Raw genomic sequence first — 8142 nt, 5'->3', positions numbered from 1 at the left:
TTCCATGCTTTTTTCAAGCCCAGCTAGTATCTTTAAAGTCATGATTCTGAAGTCTAGGTCTGACATCGTACTAATGTCCGTATTGAGTAGGCCCCTGGCTGACGGTACTACCTCTTGTTCTTTTTGCTGAGGTGATTTTTTTCGTCTTGTCATTTTGTTCAGAGGAGAATAGATGAATGAGAACAAAATGCTACCATGTTAACAACGTCCCCAGCAAATATACTCTAAACAAATCAGAAAAGACCTGAAACCAGGGGAAAAGAAAGGGAAAGAAAGAGAAAAGAAAGAGAAAAGAAAGAGAAAAGAAAGAAAAAAAAAACAAAATGAAAAAGATAAAAACAAAAAAAGAACAATACTAAAAAACAGAATATGATCAAATATGATCAGGCTAGTGCATAGATCAGTGCAACACTCTAGATTTTGGGCGTATATTGGTCTGTTAGAAAAAAGTGTCTCCTAAAATTTTAAAGGAAGAACGACTTATATATGTATAAATAAGGGTTGATACAATGAAGGGATGGAAGATGACTGTGAAGATGAAAATTATAAAAGATTTTATAAAAGGGATTGATTAGTTAAGAAGTTGTTTGAAAAAAGAAAGAAGAAGATTTAAAAAAAGAAAAAGAAAAAGAAAAACGAAAGAAAAAAAAGGGTAGAGAATGTGATCAGGTAGGAGACTAGAACAAAGCCATACACTAGTGATTTAGGGTATATTTTGATCTGTTAGAAGAAATTGTATCTCAAAATTTTAAGAGAGAACAATTTATATATATATATGCCAAAAATAAGGGTAACTACTATGAAGGGATAAAATATTACTCTAAAAATGAAAAATAAAAAATGTTTTTTTAAAAAAAGGGATTGATAAGATCTTGGTTGAAAAAGGGAAAAAGAAAAATTAAAAAAAACAGTTAAAAAAATTAACTTTGAAAAACTAATGGATCATGGTAAAAAAAAGCCATGAATTCTATGTGCAGTATTCCCCTAGCGCTGGAGTTCTCCTGTTCTCCTTGATCGGTAAACTTGGTCTTGGCTTGCTGGCTGTTCATGCTGATCTTCTGGGGGAGGGGCCTGTTGCCGTGGTTCCCAAATGTCTTTGCCAGAGGCGGAATTGCCCCACCCTTGTCGGTCCGGGCTAAGCCAGCTGCTCGGGTTTGCTCTCAGGAGCTTTTGTTCCCTGCAAGCTCTGGTACAGCTTTGGAGGACCAGGGTGAAAATGGTGGCCTCCCAGTCTCCACTTGGAGGAGCTGAGAACTTGGGGCCCCTCTTCTCAGTGCACCCCCAGAGAAAAGCAATCACTCCCGTCTCCCTGGTCTCCGGCCACACTGCGTGTTCACCCGGCCTGTGACCGAGTGTTTCTATCTCTGGCACTCGACGCTGTGTGGAGTCTCCAAACGCAGCAGATCCCTGCGGTGCGCTTCTGCACCACTCCTCCCTGGGGAGGGAGGGGATTATCCCCGGATCTGCAGCTTGTTGGGTCCCTGCTGGAGGAGCAGTGGCCCGACTGGGCCGCAGATCACAGTTTATGGCAACCCCGAGCTGAGAGCCCGCGCCTCGGCTCTGTCTCTGCAGCCGGCTTCCCCGCTCCGATACCTGGGAGCTCTGCTGCACTCAGGCACCCCTGGTCTTTCTGTGATCCCGAGGGTCCTGAGACCACACTGTCCCGCGAGGGTTCCACCCCCCGCTTAGCCACTGGAGTGACGTCTCTCAGCGGAACCGGCTTCTAAAAGTTCTGATTTTGTGCTCCGCGGCTCTAGCACTTGCCAGAAGCGGCCGGCGGAGGGCCCCTCCCCCGCCGTCTATCCTCCCAAATATCTCCTCGGATTCACTTCTCTGCAAGTCTTACCTTCCAGTAAGTGGTCGCTTCTCTGTTCAGAGAGTTGTTGCTACTCTCTTCTTCAGTCTCCTGTTGAGTTCGTATGTGTTCAGAATGGTTTGATCCCTATTCAGCTGAATTCCCCAGACCAGACGAAATCCAGGTCTCCTACTCCTCCGCCATCTTGCTTCACCCCCTCAAGGTTAGCAAGCTCTTAAGGAATGGTAGAAGTGCCTGCTCTACCAGACACCAAGGTATATTATAACATTACATTATGTGAAATGGTGTGAGGTAGACAAATAGTTAAATGCAATGCATTGCCATCTAGAATAAAGCCAAGCATCTATGGGCACTTAATTTATGACAAAACTAGCATTGTAGAGCAGTAAAAAAAGTTAAGATATTTTCAATAAATTTGTTGGATCAATTTGTAAAATAATGAAACTGTTCCCCAACTCACAATGAGCAAACATTAATTTCAGATAGGTTTTTTTTATTATATGCAAGATAGAAAAGAATCATAACACAACAAAACTTTCAGGACAGGGCGCCTGGGTGGCTCAGTTGGTTAAGCGACTGCCTTTGGCTCAGGTCATGATCCTGGAGTCCTGGGATCGAGTCCCACAACGGGCTCCCTTGCTCAGCAGGGAGTCTGCTTCTCCCTCTGACCCTCTTCCCTCTCGTGCTCTCTATCTCTCATTCTCTCTCTCTTTCAAATAAATAAATAAATAAATCTTTAAAAAAAAACTTTCAGGACAAAATAGAGAATACATATGATCATTTTGTGCAATAAACAGGACAAAAAATAAATAAAAATAGATTGTTAAATTTGACTGTAGTGAAATTAAGAATTAATGTTCAACAAAAGTCACAATAAGTGAGTAGAAGTGTGAGCCATGAATGGGAAATGTATTTTCACCACATATAGCCGGCAAAGGGCTCATAACTAGAAGACATAAAACATTTCTACAAATTAATATGGAGAAGACAACCCACAGGAAATGGAAAGAAATTGAAAATATCTCCTTAGTGTATATAAGCAAACACATACATACATGACTAATACATGAAAATGCACCGAAACTCATTAATAATCAAGGAAATGTAAAATTACATTCTACTACACAGTAAACTAATGACCTAAATCAAGCAGAATAACCATTTTCAGATGAATTTGTGAAACAATAGCAACTCTCATACACTATTTGGCAAGATCTTCTAAAGTAAGGACATATGCACATTTTCTGACATAGTAATTTACTCCTAGGAATTATCCAACATAAATGCATGTTTTAAAATGATGCTCAGAGAATTATTCATAATAACTAAAAAGTATAAAATATATATCTGTCAAAAGAGGATTGAATATATAGATCGTGAAATATTTGTCCAACAGTATATTACAGAGTAATGCAAACTAACGGCAGCTACAAGCCACAAGACAGGTGAATTTCACAAGTGTGGTGCTAAGGGAAAGAAACTTGAAAGACATAGAAGAAAAGGTAGTGTTTTTTTTTTTCCAATTATATAAAGTTCAAAACTAAGGCAAAATAAAACTATAGGATGAACAAAAACTCTGGAAACATATATAGATATATATCATAGATAGTTTATTGAGATTACAATACACAATGTGTTCAATGATATTACATGATCTGTTCAAAGGGCTGACCCTCTCTGGCAATGCAGAATGCGTATATCTTGCATATTTATTATGAATATGTGGTGTCTGTGCTGCACTTCCACAAGTTTCCGCATTTGCATCTGTGTTGCCTCAGATGGTTTGTATTTTCATTTGAACCTGTGCTTCAGCAAGGCCCACAAGAAATAATCAAGTAGGTTCAAACTGTGTGTGTGTGTGTGTATGCTGTGTACATATATGTCTGTGTATACTATGTGTATGTATTTGTGTGTATAAATAAGTGAATATATATTATACATATATGCTGTGTGTATGTCTGTGTATATGTGTGTATAAACATAATCACACTGTGACCAAAAGCTGTGGGTTTCTAGTGTTAGCCATGTTCTTGTTCTTGATCTCTGTGGTGATTACATGAGTGTTTACTTTGTGATAATTTATTGAGCTTTATACATTTGTACTTTTGCAAGTTTCTTGTGTGGTTTTCAACTGACAACAAATAACTTAAATATGAAAAGGAATGAAAATTGGCTCTTAGACTTGGGACTAAGATCCTAGAACAGAAGCTTCCAGGAAACAGTATCCACTTTACACCTGTGAAGGCAGGCTAAGGAATTCAAGGAACTCTCTCATAATACTACAAGATCCATTACTTGCTCCTCTCAAGTGAAGTGCCGGTCTTCTCAACTGATTCTAGGTCCTAGAGAAGGAATTTTTAATTGACTTATTCTGGGTGATTTGTTACATTAGTGATCCAACATTATAGATATAATTCTGACCAGAGAACCTAATTTAAATGCTCTGAGAATAAGGAGGAAGTCACACACTCAATACATACAAAACCCTAGACATAGTGTCAATTCTTTTTCTTCGTTTATTGTATTTTCCATTCTCTTTCAAAGGAAGATAGGTGTTTCAACACTCATAAAATACGTAATTTCAAACTTGATTCCCAAGGCAAAAAGAAAAGGTGATCGTCAAATGTTTAAAAAAAACCCTTTATTTTATAATAATAATGGTTAGAAGTTCAATATTTCTGCTCAAACACAGAGAAAGACAGGCATATTTACAAAAGGCCTCACAATGTTTGCCATTGCCTTTACACAAGACAACATTTATAAAACCTCTGCATCCCGTGGCAGGTGCTAGGTCTTCTCTTGGGGATTTCTGCTGTTCGATATTGTCTTTCATTTGAACTTCAAAAACCTTTAAAAAATAGAAGCTGCATTTCAATATAATTTGGTAATTAAAACTCTTATTTTTATCATTATAATATCTTCCATGGATTTACTTTTCAAAAATGAATCAAAGCCCAAACTAATTGCTCTCTGATAGCTAGCAAAGGCAGAAAAATTAGAAAAGCTTTTAAAAATGAAGCACTGGTTTGCCTCACCCATAGGAAAATTGAATGCAAGTAATAAATAGAGAATCTCAAGTACATTTAATAATGATATTCCCCTCTTCCACTGAGAACTTAAAGAATAAAACTGAATAACTATTATGGTCACCTGAGTAATTGGAAATATGGTTTTAGGAGCAAGACTGTATTCCCTTTCTTTGTTTTAATGGCATAATAGGAAATCAAATAAACATATTAATTTAAGTGAAAAACATTTTCATCTATGAAAATGATTTCCTAAAGTATTCTCATCAGTCTATAATACTTGTGATGATTTTGTAGAATTATAAAATTTTATTGTATGTGTATTTTATTTATTTTTAAATTTAATTTTATTATGTTATATTAGTCACCATACATCATTAGTTTTTTATTTTATGTTAATCACCATACATTACATCATTAGCTTTTTCTTTTAAGATTTTATTTATTTATTTGACAGAGAGAGACACAGCAAGAGAGGGAACACAAGCAGGGGGAGTGGGAGAGGGAAAAGCAGGCTTCCCGCAGAGCAGGGAGCCCAATGCGGGGCTTGATCCCAGGCCCTGGGATCATGACCTGAGCCAAAGGCAGAGGCTTTAATGACCGAGCCACCCAGGTGCCCCACATCATTAGTTTTTGATGTAGTGATCCACCATTCATTGTTTCCCTATAGCACCCAGTGGTGAGGGGTGGGAGGGATGGGATGGCTCGGTGATAGACACTGGGGAGGGTATGTGCTATGGTGAACGCTGTGAATTGTGTAAGACTGTTGAATCACAGACCTGTACCTCTGAAACAAATACTACATTATATGTTTACAAAATCAAAAAAGGAAGAAGATAGCAGGAGGGGAAGAATGAAGGGAGGGGTTATTGGAGGGGGAGACGAACCATGAGAGACTATGGACTCTGAAAAACAAACTGAAGGTTCTATAGGGGAGGGGGGTGGGGGATGAATTAACCTGGTGATGGGTATTAAGGAGGGCACGTTCTGCATGGAGCATTGAGTGTTATACGCAAACAATGAATCATGGAACACTACATCAAAAACTAATGATGTAATGTATGGTGATTAACATAACATAACAATAAAAAAAAATAAATCATTTCCGGAGTTCCAAAAAAAAACAAAACAAAACAAAACAGTGCTCCATGCAGTGGAGCTGTTTTCCAAAGTGGCTGTACAAGCTTGTATTCCCACCAACAGTGTAAGAGTGTTCCCCTTTCTTCACAACCTCTCCAACATTTGTTGTTTCTTGCCTTGTCAATTTTTGCCATTCTAAGTGGTGTAAGGTGGTATCTCAATGTGGTTTTGATTTGAATTTCCCTAATGGCTAATGATGATGAATATTTTTTCATGTGTCTGTTAGCCATTTGTATGTCCTCTTTTGAGAAGTGTCTGTTCATGTCTTCTGCCCATTTTTTGACTTGATTATTTGTTTTTTGGGTGTTGAGTTTGAGAAGTTCTTTATAGATCTTGGAAATCAGTGCTTTGTCTGTAGTGACATTTGCAAATATCTTCTCCCATTCTGTGGGTTGCCTCTGTTTTGTTGACTGTTTCCTTTGCTGTGCAGAAGCTTTTTATCTTGATGAAGTCCCAAAAGTTCATTTTTGCTTTTGTTTATTTTTTAAAAAGAAAACTAACCCATCTCCCCCCCTCCCCCTTCTTCTTCTTATTATTAGGCTTGGATTCCTGGATCATCTGGTGACTTCAAGTATCTGGTAAGACATTTTATTGATGTAGTATTATCAATATTTTTGTTTTATTTGCCACAAATCTTTGGAGGATATGTTTGTTTTTGCTCTTGTTTTTTTCTTCTCTCAGGCTTAATCATTTTTCTTAATTCTCCCCTCATTTCCATCATTTGCAGTTGAATCTCAGAAGGCAAATAAAAGGTCAGTTATATCTTAGCACATGTAAAATGATCAGATAAGTCCAGATACTACTTCCAGATTCAACTTCATGGGTCAGGAAATTATTCCAAAGAGTGGTAGCATTTGTTCGTTAAGGAAACAAAATTTACCATGAAAAGAATCTGAGAGAGAAAAGAGGATTATTCAGGTAAAAGAAAGTATCAATTGGAAAATTTTTCTTTTAATATCAGATGCAACAGTTGTATCTTGAATAAAAACCATGGGGGCTGAGTATGATAACTGGATTATAAAAATTGTTTTCATTGCTACGTTGGTATTAAAGTTTACAGAATATAAAACTAGAAACACACTGAAGCCACTGCTCTTTTCACATGGCAACTCTTAAATTTCTTATAGCATTTGCCTGGTACATAGACATGGGAAAGGTATATTGTTTAATTAAAAAGATGAGATGATAAGGTAGAAGTTTTTTCTCTTAAATTGTATTTTTACAAACAACAGCTTTTTATTCATCTTAGAATCTACCCACTCCTTTTATTTTTCTCCAAATATTATTGAAAGTTTGATAACATTCAAATTCATATGTTGGGGTCCTACTATGTTCTGAATCTCTGCAAGATTCTCTGCAAGAAATAAAACATTTTATTTCACATTCTCTTGCTTACTTTTCTAAAGAATACTCCATCTTGGATTTTTATTCTCGTGTAGACTGGGAGTCCCATTTTTTTTTTTAATTTCTAGAGTCACCTTTTCTATAATACACAGCTGAGAGAAATATGAAATTCCATCTTGACAGATTGCAGGAGTACTATCTTACACGCCATTCTATAGTAATAACCGGTTATTGCTTGGTTAGAACAGGAGGGTGGTGAGAGTTCAGCACGTCTTTTTGTTGTGCATTACCTCTTGCTCCCAAATACTTTTTATGGATTCTCAACTAGTACCTTCTGGCCATCTTCTCATGACTTTTCTGTGCAACTTCAGTCTATCCCAGTCTATATCTCCTGTCAAACAGTAACAGAGTAAACTGTCATATTTAAAAACTACTACTGAAGACTTAAGGTTAAGCTAGCCCAATAAGAGCACAAAAAAGGGAAACTTAAACTTGTATCAGGTCTTACTGCTCCTGAAACCACTGTATACGCATCCGCAAAGGGAATGGCATTCTCAGTTCTTTTCTCAGTACCAACCCTCCAGTGTATTTTGCAGACCCACATCGCTTCCAGCAGAATCCACTTTGGAGTTCCTTATATTTGAGTCCAGCCATTTAAGTGTAAAATAGATTAACATTATAATAGTCTGATAGAATTTTACCTAGCCTACAAAGGAGACCTAGTTCTCTTTATCATGCAGACTTTTCCTACGCATGAGTAGGATATGGCATTACTTTTGGATAGGGTTATGTTGAAAATGCTCCCAAACAAACTCA

General features: G+C 37.3%; 1 long non-coding RNA gene across 2 annotated transcripts in view; it reads left to right on the top strand.

Annotated features, from left to right (window-relative positions):
* The window catches only part of LOC112836255 (uncharacterized), a 1106139-nt gene that overhangs the window by 929091 nt on the left and 168906 nt on the right, over positions 1–8142 (top strand). For both annotated transcript variants that reach the window (XR_012374749.1, XR_012374748.1), the window contains one exon: positions 6522–6560. This is a non-coding gene — a long non-coding RNA (uncharacterized lncRNA). The remainder of the gene's footprint in view (positions 1–6521; positions 6561–8142) is intronic.

This window comes from Callorhinus ursinus, unplaced genomic scaffold (genome assembly GCF_003265705.2).
Source record: "Callorhinus ursinus isolate GAN/ISIS: 27379988/994484 unplaced genomic scaffold, GSC_fseal_2.0 scaffold39, whole genome shotgun sequence".
Taxonomy (NCBI): domain Eukaryota; kingdom Metazoa; phylum Chordata; class Mammalia; order Carnivora; family Otariidae; genus Callorhinus; species Callorhinus ursinus.
The sequence above is the reverse complement of the archived record's forward strand: the minus strand, read 5'-3'. Positions and strand labels throughout refer to the sequence as shown.